Genomic DNA, 14,234 nt, shown 5'->3' on the forward strand with positions numbered 1-14,234 from the left:
AAGATCTAAATGTAAGATCGGAAACTATAAAACTCCTCGAGGAGAACATAGGCAAAACACTCTCCGACATAAATCACAGCAGGATCCTCTATGATCCACCTCCCAGAATTCTGGAAATAAAAGCAAAAATAAACAAATGGGATCTAATTAAAATTAAAAGCTTCTGCACAACAGAGGAAAATATAAGCAAGGTGAAAAGACAGCCTTCTGAATGGGAGAAAATAATAGCAAATGAAGCAACTGACAAACAACTAATCTCAAAAATATACAAGCAACTTCTGCAGCTCAATTCCAGAAAAATAAACGACCCAATCAAAAAATGGGCCAAAGAACTAAATAGACATTTCTCCAAAGAAGACATACGGATGGCTAACAAACACATGAAAAGATGCTCAACATCACTCATTATTAGAGAAATGTAAATAAAAATAAAATATCTTATATTAAAAAACATGTTTTAGATCAACTCTGTGAAACTCCATATCTGAGTGCAAAACAAGCCAGTTTTCAGTTCTTGATTCTGCAGCCTTCAGGTGTACACTGTACCTATGATATCCAGAGACATTTCCTTAGCCTATGGCAGTTTATGTCATTACTAGACTACTGGCACAATATCTTGATATTCTTTGACCTCCTGCATTCTCAGAACATTATAACATTCTAGAGTTGAAATAGACTATTAGTGACTCAGGTGGTAAAAAATCCACCTGCAACGCCAGAGACCTGGGTTCAGTTCCTGGGTTGGGAAGATCCCATGGAGAAAGGAACGGCTTCCCACTCCAGTACTCTGGCCTGGAGAATTCCATGGACTGTATAGTCCTTGGGGTTGTGAAGAGTTGGACAAGATTGAGTGACTTTCACTTCACATCATATTAACTAAATTATACAGGAGTTGAAACATTTTTAATAATATATTTGGTTATTCATTTTGTATCAAATGTCACAGGATATGGTAAATTAAAGTATTATCTTCACTACATAGTTTCATATCCCTTCAAACTAGTTTTGTAAACTGTCCAAATCAAACTGATTTTTTTTTAAATTTTATGCTTTGGTTTCAATTGTAGATATCTTTAATTCTTTTTGCATTATGAAGAATATAGGTATATAAAGATAGAGAGATAGATACATTCTGGTATCTGTTAAGTACCTTCATAAATCAACATAGTTATTTCCATATTCCAGTATTCTAGACTCAATTTTAAGCATGATAGATTTAAATAGATAAGAAAATTTACGTTCCTTATGGAGTTAGCATCTTAATGAAATGAAGCTAAACTAGTGTCTAAAGTGCTTCTCTCAGAATTAATTAACATACAGATATATACAGTATGTGAAATGCCCTTCATGTAAGTCTAGTCACAAGGTAGCTATATTATATAGTAATATTTATGTATACAAGAGCAGAAAGGAAATGATAATTTATATTAAGTCAACAAAATTAGGACACAGCTATAATGACACGCATATATATATTGATAGATATATATAGATATATGATCTAGTGGAGGTTTTTAAATTATTTTTACTGATTTTATGCAAGTTATTTTTTAACTGAGATGTTCATTTGAAAGCAGATGGAAAGATCATTTCCTGGAGCTGAAAACAGTTCTGGATGATAATAGGAAGGCTTGTCATTTTCTAATATTAGTTTCCCAAGTGGCTAAGTGGTAAAGAATCTGCCTGCAATGCAGGAGATGCAGGTTTGATTCCTGGCTTGGGAAAATCCTTTGGAAAAGGAAATGGCAACCCATTCCAGCATTCTTGCTTGTGAAATTTCATGGACAGAGGAGGCTGGTGGGCTACAGTTCACGAGGTCACAAAAAGAGTCAAACAAGACTTAGCAAATAAACAACAATTAAGTCTCAAAGCATTGACTTGACTGAAATCATTTAGTTATGCTGCTCCAGCATTATAGGTCTTCTGTTTCTGACACCCTTAAACAAACTACCTTGTATGATTTCTTCCTCCACCAATTTCATCATATTTGACTGACTGCTATTCTAAGTCTTCCAAGTGATGCTCAGTAAAACTTGCCATTCCAGGAAGTGATAGATCTTAAAGCTTATTTACAACTTCAGAGAGTATCTGCTTTTGGTGCTATTTTCTTATTAAGTTATAGGTAACCTAATAGTGTGCAGGTCAGGAAGCAACAGTTAGAACTGGACACAGAACAACAGACTGTCCAATAGGAAAAGGAGTACCTCAAGGCTGTATATTGTCACCCTGCTTATTTAACTTATATGCAGAGTCATCATGAGAAATACTAGGCTGGAAGAAGCACAGGCTGGAATCAAGATTGCTGGGAGAAATATCAATAACCTCAGATATGCACCACCCTTATGGCAGAAAGTGAAGAGGAACTGAAAAGCCTCTTGATGAAAGTGAAAGAGGAGAGTGAAAAAGTTGGCTTAAAGCTCAACATTCAGAAAACTAAGATCATGGCATCTGGTCCCATCCCTTCATGGCAAATAGATGGGGAAACAGTGGCTGACTTTATTTTTGGGGCTCCAAAATCACTGCCAATGGTGATTGCAGCCATGAAATTAAAAGAGGCTTACTCCTTGGAAGGAAAGTTATTACCAACTTAGATAGCATATTAAAAGGCAGAGACATTACTTTGCTGACTAAGGTCCATGTAGTCAAGGCTATGGTTTCTCCAGTGGTCATGTATGGATGTGAAAGTTGGACTATGAAGAAAGCTGAGCGCTGAAGAACTGATGCTTTTAAACTGTGGTGTTGGAGAAGACTCTTGAGAGTCCCTTGGACTGCAAGGAGATCCAACCAGTCCATCCTAAAGGAGATCAGTCCTGGGTTTTCATTGGAAGGACTGATGCTGAAGCTGAAACTCCAATACTTTGGCCACCTGATGAGAAGAGTTGACTCATTTTAAAAGACCCTGATGCTGGGAAGGATTGGGGGCAGGAGGAGAAGGGGACAACAGAGGATGAGATGGCTGGATGGCATCACTGACTTGATGGACATGAGTTTGGGTAAACTCTGGGAGTTGGTGATGGACAGGGAGGCCTGGCATGCTGCGATTCATGGGGTCACAATGAGTTGGACACAACTGAGCGACTGAACTATACTGAATAGTATTGCTATAAATTATAAAATATTGAAATATTTTACAGAGAGCTTTTTGAATTTTCTCACCCTATAAACCATAATTCTGACAGTCATAGTCCAACAGGATTTCTTCAGTTGACAAAGAATAATAATAGGAAAGAATCTTTACCTAGGTCCTTTACTATGTATATTAGTAAAACTTGTAGCTTATAGGACATACTGAGATGGAAACACTATGTATCTTTTAATAAATGTGAAACAAAGTATAAATATTCATGATTCTCTTACTGTCTAAGAAGTTGGAAGAAGACCTCCTATTGTGTGTTAAGCCACTCAGTGTGTCCGACTCTTTGAGACCCTATGGACTGTAGCCCACCAGGCTCATCTGTTCATGGAATAATTCAGTTGGATGTAATTTATGGAAATGGTCATTATTTTAACTGATTATGAATGATAAAATTTCTTCAGTTCTCATCTCTGGAAACCACTCTCTGCTTATCTTAGGTCTGTCTCCAATGTTATTTTCTCGCGTCTGAACCCTTACTTGAAAAAAAAAATTATTTTTCATATTTACTCAAATTTGCTCAAATTTGACCCCAGTGGCTCAGTGGTAAAGAATTTGCCTGCAATGCATGAGATACAGGAGACCTGACTTCGATCCCTGGGTTGGGAAGATACCTTGGAGGAGGGCATGGCAGCCCACTCCAATATTCTTGCCTGGAGAATCCCTTGCACAGAAAAGCCTGGCAGACTATAGTCCATAGGATTGCAAAGAGTTGGACATGACTGAACTGACTCAGCAAGCAAATTTGACTTTAATTACAAATGTTTAAACTTTTTTATAGAAAATTTATAATAAACCTTTCTAAGAGGTCTAAGTACCTCCATTCACAAAGGCTGAAACCCTGTGATTTATTTGGATGCTATTTTTCTTTTAATCATTTCTACAAGCATTTCCATTGCAAGAAATCATCAAACTATTGCAGAAACAAGTACTGAATCCAAATCAGTTTTCATGCAAGTCACAGTTCTGGTGATATAAGTATCAATAAAGACACACAGTTGCTTCTCCCTGTAACTCAGAATTTAGTTGTTGGCCTGTGTGTGTGTGTCTGTGCACGCATGTGGTAATAAAAATTCCATATCTTAAGTTCTTACCTTGGATGCTAAGATTTTTAAAATGTACACACATATTTCTCATTTAATTTTTACAAAAAACTATAAAGTTGGTTTTATTACCTGCATTACACAAGTCAAGAATGCATAACACAATGAGATTAAGTGTACTAAATAGCTCTTGTTTTACTGATTCCCTTAATGAAAACCAGTATTAATTTGGAGAGAGATGGGGATTTATTTCTGTCCCTTGAGTGAAGTCCTCCAGGGTTTTATATTCAGCAGCTAGAGGTTTATTCATGAAAGACTGAAAGAGCTTTTTTTTGTTGTTCTTTGGAGGTTTTGAGTTCAACTGGTAAGATCTTGCCTCAGGCAGCTTCAAACTGTGGCAAATGCCTAGACAGGAAGACTGGTCATGTGCTTGTGGAAGATTTAAAGGACTATAAGACTGTGGGAAATACCACACCATCTCTTAGCTTTTAACCAGACTCTCTACCTTCAGGCTAAACAGAGCCCGGGTTTTCGGCAAAGGGAAATCTGATTATGAGTTTGACCGTGTGGTTTCCATTTTGAAATGACCGTTCTGAATGACTGCCAAAAGCTCTTCAGTTTTTCTTCTAAGTGGAGTCCATTTACCCGGGTCACAAGATCAACTCATGCCTAGAATGACAAAAGCTCCTAGGGAAGAAATTCATCCATTTTTTCAGATGCAGAAACAGAAGTGTTGCTCAACACTTAATTCCTTTATTTTGACCTGCAGTGACTTCTTTTATATTCTTTGGAGTTCTGTAACATATTAATTGATCCTGCATCTGGAAGGGCATGGTTTTTTTTTCCCCTCCGCATACTTGTTTTTCTGTATTTCTGAGTAAAAACATCTCTTTTCCTGCCTTTTCCCAATCTAACAACCTTTTAGTTCCTCCATTTTCTCTTCATTTTGTCTTAGATTATATCCTATTTCACTTTGCCTACTTTCTAGACCTTCAGTTCAGTTCAGTCGCTCAGTCATGTCTGACTCTTTGTGACCCTGTGAATCGCAACACGCCAGGCTTACCCCATACTTAAAACTAAAAGCTGTTCTACTTCATGACACACAAACTGAAACAATGCTTTTAAATCTAGGTCCTCAAAATGATTCAAGGAAACAAAAACCATTCCATTGTATAAATTTGGGAGGTTTCAAGTGTCAATTTTCTCATCTTGCCTTACTTCATTTTAACTGCCAGTCTTTTGGCTTCTTTTGACCTTTATGCCCCATGTATCCGAGGTACAATTTTTCATTTTCTCTCACTTTCCTCAGGCCTTTATGCTAATTGTATACCTGCGATTTACAGGGAATGTAGGTTTCTGGTGTACTTTCTCAAGGTAGAGTCTTCACATAAATAATCTAATCTGGATCTACTTACATGTTTGTTCCTTTTCCTCACCTTCAGTGAAAGAAAATCCTTTTTTTCTGTATAAGCCTAATCTTTTTATTTCTTTATTGAATCAAAATTCTTACTCCTTCAGAGACCTAGCCCTGTCTATTTAATTTCTTCTCCAAGAGTAATTTTATTTTCTGGGCTTTTATTTTTAGCTTAAAACCATTTATAAATTTCTCATAGGAAAACAAATTTTACTTCAAGACATATTTGCTATTTATGTATGTGAATATACTATACATATATAGTATCTCATAATGTTAATTCTGTTAAATAATGAGGCAAATTTGCTAGTATGTACACCAAATATGTTCTTCAAACAGATTTATTTTAGTTATAACTGAAAAAAATTAAAAAGGAAGAAATAATAGAGCCATATTTAAAAAATCAAAATATATAGACTTAATCTGACAAATGTTAATGGATCCACAGTAACACATTAATGGATCCATTTTATCCAATGTGATAAAATGACTCCTGTTAAAATAATAATGTCCTCAAAACCTTGTAATTAACAGAAATATCTGATCTCATAGCAGAACATATACTAGGTTCCCATGAATGTATATCAGGAAAGGCATACATATGCAAATTATTAATATGGAATTAAGTAAATAATTTAAGGTAAAGTTTAATTCCTTTGTTCTAAGTATCTAAAGTGACTATGAATTATTTGTTCAATTTTTATAAGTACTAAAATATGCCAAAGGATAATAAAGAAATGTAAGCAATTTCTCATTCAAACTCATATCCTCCTCAAATATAATTTGACTTTTTTTCTTTTCAGACTGATTTTTAATCATTTGCTTCTCAAATTGAAGTCTTTCCCCATCCACTACTCCTAACAAATTTATTCTTACAGATATTGAACTTTATCTTTCTAAATCTCCCAGTACTAAATAATATTTTATAAACTATCATTTGTTTTCTTCTTACTTTTACATCACTCAATTCTCACCACTCCACTGCTTTTTCCTTCCCAATTTTGTTTTTATTGAATCATCTTCCCCCATCTTTGTTTTCCTTGTGGTATCTTCCAGTTTTCTCCCTGAAAAGACTTTTTATCTCTCCTTGTAACCCTTTCTTTAACTCTTTGCTGTGTATATTCTCCTTAGGTGACATTACAGAATCTAATGAGTACTGAAGAAGTGAAGTGAAGTTGCTCAGTTGTGTCCGACTCTTTGTAACCCCACGGACTGCAGCCTACCAGGCTCCTCCATCCATGGGATTTTCCAGGCAAGAATACTGGAGTAGGTTGTCATTTCCTTCTCCAGGGGAACTTCCAACCCAGAGATCAAACCCGGGTCTTCCTCAGCTCCCCCATCCCTGGGATTCTCTAGGCAAGAATACTGGAATGGGTTTCCATTTCCTTCTCCAATGCATGAAAGTGAAAAGTGAAAGTGAAGTCGCTCAGTCGTGTCTGACTCTTCACGACCCCATGGACTGCAGCCTACCAGGCTCCTCCGTCCATGGGATTTCCCAGGCAAGAGTAGTGGAGTGGGGTGCCATGAGTACTAGTTCCATTTAATTATCTGCTGATCTATCACTTTCTCATTCATATTTTCTCTCCCTGTCTCTCATTCATTCTCAAATACCTCTCCCTGTCTCCCCTCTCTCTTTTTCAGACACACAGGCACTGTTGAGTCTGAGAGAGGTATATATCATGGTCACATATGGTCTCTCTTGGAAATAGAGGCTCTCATAGGCTGTGCACTACTCATGATGTCATGCTGCTACTGCTGCTAAGTCGCATCAGTCGTGTCCGACTCTGTGTGACCCCATAGACGGTGGCCCACCAGGCTCCCCCGTCCCTGGGATTCTCCAAGCAAGAACACTGGAGTGGGTTGCCATTTCCTTCTCCAATGCATGAAAGTGAAAAGTGAAAGTGAAGTCACTCAGTCGTGTCTGACTCTTAGCAATGCCATAGACCACTGCTTACCAGGTTCCTCCGTCCATGGGATTTTCCAGGCAAGAGTACTGAAGTGGAGTGCCACTGTTTTCTCCGAGAACTCTTTATAAGGTTGAACAATTTTTCTTTAAGTTCGGGAAGATCCCCTGGATGAGGAAATAGCAATCCACTCCAGTACTATTGCCTGGAGAATCCCATGGACAGAGGAGGCTGGGGGTCACAGAGAGTCGGACACGACTGAATGACTTCAGTTTCACTTTCACGTCTTCACTTCCAGCCCTCTCTTCCATCGAGGTCCCGAGCCTTGCCCCAGTTTGTCCCTGTGCCATCTTGGCAAGATGCAGGGAGGGCCTCTGCTCCTGTGCCTCCTAGGGGCTCCGCCGCTTGATGCCCACCTTCTTGTCATCAAGGAAGCAGGACTGGGAGCGGCTGTGGGCCAGCCCACCTGAGCACCTGGCCGGCTCTGGCGTCGAGGTGGGGTGCTGCTGGCAAAGGGCGGGCAGTACTCCGCAAAGAACTGCTCGTGCGAGCAGGACAGGGAGCGCTGCATGTCCAGCCGGCCGCCGCCCACGGGGCTTGCTGCGTGACCCTAGAGGTCGCCCACCTGTCCACAGGTGGCTGGGCCTGGCACCCCCGGGCCGGGCGGGCTGATGGGCCGCGGGTGGAGTCCCGCCAGGTCGTAGGGCTAGGAGAGCGTGTTGGCGTGGGACGGGAGGCTGAAGCTGGAGCTCTGCTGCATGGTGCTGAACCTGTTGGAGTATCGCTGCACGCTGCCCCCACTGTAGCAGCGTCTCTTCTTCACCAGCGCCCAGAATTTGGACCCCAAGGGCCTCCACGACGTCTGGCAGCTGGCCATCTCGTCCGAGAAGGACAGCGACCAGCACTGGCGCTTGCTGGGGGGTGTAGACGGGTGCCCGTTGTGCTCGCTGAGGCTGAGGTCTTTGATCAGGTTGGTGATCGCGCAGGTGGTGGCCGCCTCCCGGTGCCACAGGGCGCCGTCCTGGCACTTGTCTGGCAGGCACTCCCAGATGCTGGCGCTCGGCTGGTCGATCTGAAGGGGACACTTCCTGTCCAGGTCTTGCCATCTGTCATTTTCCATGGTTCCACAAGAGAAAATGTCGGTCCTTGACTCATCTTTTTTGGCGAGTGCGGCTCAGGGTTCAAGGTCCTGCAGGCCGCAGGGTTGGCTCCCTGCTTGTCGAGGCTTTGCCTCAGGAGCATCACCATGATGTCACGGGTCAAGGAAATAGTGAAGTACAGATCTGACACAGCTGAATGGAGTTAACCCTGTGCCCTCTGGCATATTCATCCTATAGGAAGAGAATGGCCTACCCTCATCTTTGTTCTTTGCCAGATTTCACAAGGGGTAATAAAAGTGAAAGTGGAGAGTGAAAAAGTTGGCCTGAAGCTCAATATTCAGAAAACAAAGATCATGGCATGCAGTCCCATCACTTCATGGGAAACAGATGTGGAAACTGTGAAAACAGTGTCAGACTTTATTTTGGGGGGCTCCAAAATCACTGTAGATGGTGATTGCAGTCATGAAATTAAAAGACGCTTACTCCTTGGAAGAAAAGTTATGACCAACCTAGAGAGTATATTCAAAAGCAGAGACATTACTTTGCCAACTAAGGTCTGTCTAGTCAAGGCTATGGTTTTTCCAGTGGTCATGTATGGACGTCAGAATTGGACTGTGAAGAAGGCTGAGTGCCGAAGAATTGATGCGTTTGACCTGTGGTGTTGGAGAAGACTCTTCAGAGTCCCTTGGACTGCAGGGAGATCCAACCAGTCCATTCTGAAGGAGACCAGCCCTGGGATTTCTTTGGAAGGAATGATGCTAAAGCTGAAATTCCAGTACTTTGGCTATCTCATGCGAAGAGTTGACTCATTGGAAAAGACTCTGATGCTGGGAGGGATTGGGGGCAGGAGGAGGAGGGGATGACCCAGGATGAGATGGCTGGATGGCATCACTGACTCGATGGACGTGAGTCTGAGTGAACTCCGGGAGTTGGTGATGGACAGGGAAGCCTGGCGTGCTGCGATTCATGGGGTCGCAAAGAGTCGGACACGACTGAGCGGCTGAACTGAACTGAACTGAACTCTCTCCCAGACCTCTTAACTATCTCATCTGAGTGAACATCAATGTTCATACACTTAACCAACAGCACTGACAGCAGACATGTGATGAAGTTCAGGGAAGTGATTCTGTTTTACCAAGTATATATAATAAAAGATAGGACCCCAGGGAAACAAGTGGCCAAACTTAGCAATAGATTCCTTGGCCAACAGTTGACCCTATTTGCACTTAAAAATATATATATATTTTTGACTGCGCTAGGTCTTCATCTCTTGTGTGCTGGCTTTCTCTAGTTGTGGAGAGCAGGGACTACTCTCTATTTGTAATGTGTGAGCTTCTAATTGCAGTGGTTTATCTTGTAAAGCATGGGCTCTAGGGCAAACTAGCTTCAGAAGTTGTAGCTTGTGGACTACAGAATGCAGAATCAGTATTTGAGGCTCATGGACTTAGTCTTATTTGCCCCGCAGCCTGTGAGATCTTCCTGACCAGAGACTGAACAAGTATCTCCTGCATTGCAAGGTGGATTCTTAACCACTAGACCACCAGGGAAGTCCTATATGAACTCCTTTTAGCTCTGTCTCTTGTGCCCCACGTGGATACAAGCTGATAAGAAAGACACTATTTTCCATCCTCTGGTGCTAGTGGAAGGCTCAAACTATGCATCCCTCTGCCCATGTAGGGGAATTCTCATCCTCAGCCCAACATCCTAGCAATAATAAAAACACTGAAACTGTCTCTTCTCCCTGCTTTCTGAGGCCACTTTGGATCTGAATGAGAAAACTACCCTGCTCTCCCCAGAGACTTCAGTTACAGTTTTAATGACGTTTTTCATATCCTTATAATATGCGTGTAGTTTCAACAGTGTCAACATCTGAACCATATTTTGGTTGTGTGGGAGGTCCACCCTGCTCTACAGGATGGTTACATCAGGATAATTACAGAACGGGATGCATATTAGTTGAGCTAAAATATGTAAAGCATTTAGGACAGTGTGTGGCCCATAGTGAATATTCACCATGTTAGCTGTTAGTAAATGCTGTGTACCACTTCTCCCAGCATGCTGACATTTGAAATATTATGCTAAGGCGAATATGGTTTTTAGCTAAAAGTATAAGGAATGAAGGAGACTTAAGATTCAGTCTCTGGGTCAGGAAGATACCCCGAAGAAGGGCATGGAAACCCACTCCAGTACTGCCTGGAGATTCTTATGAACAGAGAGCCTGGCAGGCTACAGTCCATAGGGTTGCAAAGGGTCAGACACAACTGAAGTAACTTAGTACGCATGCTAAGCATTTAAAAAATTATTTCTTGAACTTAGACACAGAGAATCACTCCTGAGAGAATATCAAGATATATGGTGGTGCAATGGCAACCCGCTCCAGTACTCTTGCCTGGAAAATCCCATGGACGGAGGAGCCTGGTAGGCTGCAGTCCATGGGGTCGCTAAGAGTTGGACATGACTGATCGACTTCCCTTTCACTTTTCACTTTCATGCATTGGAGAAGGCAATGGCAACCCACTCCAGTGGTCTTGCCTGGAGAATCCCAGGGACGGGGGAGCCTGGTGGGCTGTCGTCTATGGGGTCGTATAGGGTCAGATATGACTGAAGTGACTTAGCAGCAGCAGCAGTCGCAGCACTAAGAATGCACCTTTCATGTAGTGTCCTGCTGCTGTTGCTACTAAGTCACTTTAGTCGTGTCCAACTCTGAGACCTCATAGATGGCAGCCCACCAGGCTCCCCGGTCTCTGGGATTCTCCAGGCAAGAACACTGGAATGGGTTGCCATTTCCTTCTCCGATGTAGTGTCCTAATATGCTTTTAAAAGCATTAACATGAATCATGCATATGTTCAGATTGTGTCTCATTCAGAAAGGTTACACCTCTTGCTTCCAGTTTTTCAAATTTCTATCATAAGGCCTGACCATCATATTCAATACAGGAAGAGAGTGTTTATACCTTCAAGCATAAAAAATAAAATATAACTCTTCCTGCCACCTATTGTATCTTTCTTCCACATTCCTCACTTCCAGGGCTATAACAACAGAGAAGCTCCCTTTGATGTGGTACTGACAAATCAAACTGAACCATTTGTAAACCAGACTCAATCTTCTGTCTTCTTTTAACTTTTTTTTCTAGATTCATTTTCCTTTAGGTATTAGATGAAGAAGATCACTTATACCATTCGCTCAAGATTCCTTTCAATTCCCATCCAGGATGCTAGGATTCTGGATATAATTTCTTTTCTATGGAGGAGGTTCTTTGGGGTGTGAAGCTGATTTGTAACTGATTCATGGAGGGAGTGAGGGAAGCAAAAGGTATCAGTTTTGCTGATGTGAATCAGGTCACAGAAGATATGATTTTGAGTGTAGGAGCTATAGTGGCATCTTCTTATCTCAACTGGTAGGTTTTATTTTTGTCAGCTTCTTACTCAATGCAAACTCCTCTGACTCTCAGCTCTTCTTCAGTTTGTCAATGGAAAAAAGTCCTGAATGTTCAATTCTGGGTCTGTTCCTATACTCAGATCTCTGATTTTTAGGTTAACTATTACACACATAATAAAAAAACCATTTGCTCCTTCAAAAAAGCATATTCTTTAATTCAATGGATTATACTGAACCACACATGATAGTGTAATTGTACAGAGCTACTGCAAGAAACAGACACTCAAGGAAATAATCTGAAATTGTTTCTCAGATTTGGGCGATTTTGAAAGCAGCAAGAACCTTCTTAACTTGGGTAAATGGCTACTGCTAGATGTTACTATGTGCTGATGTGTTAGGTATTGAATCACTTACACTTTCACCTGTGGTCACCTGATATGAAAGGTATAATAAAGCCAACACTTTGATACATTGTGTGGCTTTTGCAATAAACCATTTCTTCAAGAAAAGTTGGAATATGAAGTCTGTGGATATGGACTGTGATTTATAACACACAGGAGCTTTAAGGAAGAAAATTACAAACACACAATTTTAAATTTTCAGTTCAAGAATGGTCACTTAATCACAAAGTCTCTCTGACTTACCTTGATGGTTTAGCCATGAGGCTCACATGGCAAAAAATAAGATACAAAAGCTGATCCTTCAGATTGCTGATTTAAAGTCTAGATTGATTTTTCAGCTTCACCATAACAGTTATGTGGATATTATAGTATTAATTGGGAGATCATGTTACATTGAGAATTAGAATGGAGTTGTCGGGTTAAATGAGACAGATTGCATAAGTCTCTTTGAGCTTTCTGTTTGCCAGCAGAATCAGATCTATTTCCTGGTCTGATGCACCAGTTGTCTTGTTTTTGAGCAAACTCTGAGAGATAGTGAAGGACAGGGAAGCCTGGTGTGCTACAGTCTGTGGGGTTGCAAGGAGTTGGACATGACTTAGTGACTGTACAACAATAACAATGTCCTATTAATGTCTTTATCTGAAAGAATTGTCTTACAAGAGGAATTCTAACCCTTCACCATAGCTCCATTTCTATTGTCTTAGTCACATCTCAGAAAAACTAATGTAGCCACAATTGTGGCGGAAGCCAAATCAGTTAAGTTCAGTCGTTGAGTCATGTCTGACTCTTTGGACCTCATGAATCACAGCACGCCAGGCCTCCCTATCCATCACCAACTCCTGGAGTTTACCCAAACTCATGTCCATCGAGTTGGTGATGCCATCCAACCATCTCATCCTCTGTCGTCCCCTTCTCCTCCTGCCTTCAACCTTTCCCAGCATCAGGATCTTTTCTAATGAGTTAGCTCTTCTCATCAGGTGGCTAAAGTGTTGGAGTTTCAGCTTCAATATCAGTCCCTCCAATGAACACCCAGGACTGATGTCCTTTAGGAGGGACTTGTTTGATATCCTTGCAGTCCAAGGGACTCTCAAGAGTCTTCTCCAACACCACAGTTCAAAAACATCAAATCTTCGGCACTCAGCTTTCTTTGTAGTTCAACTCTTACATCCATACTGACTACTGGAAAAACTATATCCTTGACTGGATGGACCTTTGTTGGCAAAGTAATGTCTCTGCTTTTGAACATGCTATCTAGGTTGGTCATAGCTTTCCTTCCAAGGAGTAAGCGCCTTGTAATTTCATGACTGCAACCACCATCTGCAATGATTTTGGAGCAACCCCCCCCCCAAAAAAAAACCAGTCAGCCATTGTTTCCACTGTTTCCCCATCTATTTGCCATGAAGTGATGGAACTAGATGCCATGTTTTCTGAATGTTGAGCTTTAAGCCAACTTTTTCACTCTCCTCTTTCACTTTCATCAAAGAGGCTCTTTAGTTCTTCTTCACTTTCTGCCATAAAGGTGGTGTCATCTGCATATCTGAGGTTATTGATGTTTCTTCTGGCAATCTTGATTCCAGCTTGTGCTTCTTCCAGCCCAGCATATAAGCAGGGTGACAATATACAGCCTTGACATACTCCTTTTCCTATTTGGAACCAGTCTGTTGATCCATGTCCAGTTCTAACTGTTGCTTCCTGACCTGCATACAGGTTTTTCAAGAGACAGATCATGTGGTCTGGTATTCCCATCTCTTTTAGAATTTTCCAGTTTATTGTGATCCTCACAGTCAAAGACTTTGGCATAGTCAATAAAGCAGAAATAGATGTTTTTCTGGAACTCTCTTGCTTTTTCGATGACCCAGT

The 14,234-nt window shown here is 41.0% G+C and overlaps 1 pseudogene; it reads right to left on the minus strand.

Moving 5' to 3' along the window:
* The window catches only part of LOC138446794 (protein FAM53B-like), a 162,695-nt pseudogene extending 153,953 nt beyond the window's left edge, over nucleotides 1-8,742 (minus strand).
* Nucleotides 8,743-14,234: the final 5,492 nt, after the last annotated feature.

This window comes from Ovis canadensis, chromosome 10, assembly GCF_042477335.2.
Source record: "Ovis canadensis isolate MfBH-ARS-UI-01 breed Bighorn chromosome 10, ARS-UI_OviCan_v2, whole genome shotgun sequence".
In the NCBI taxonomy this organism is placed as follows: domain Eukaryota; kingdom Metazoa; phylum Chordata; class Mammalia; order Artiodactyla; family Bovidae; genus Ovis; species Ovis canadensis.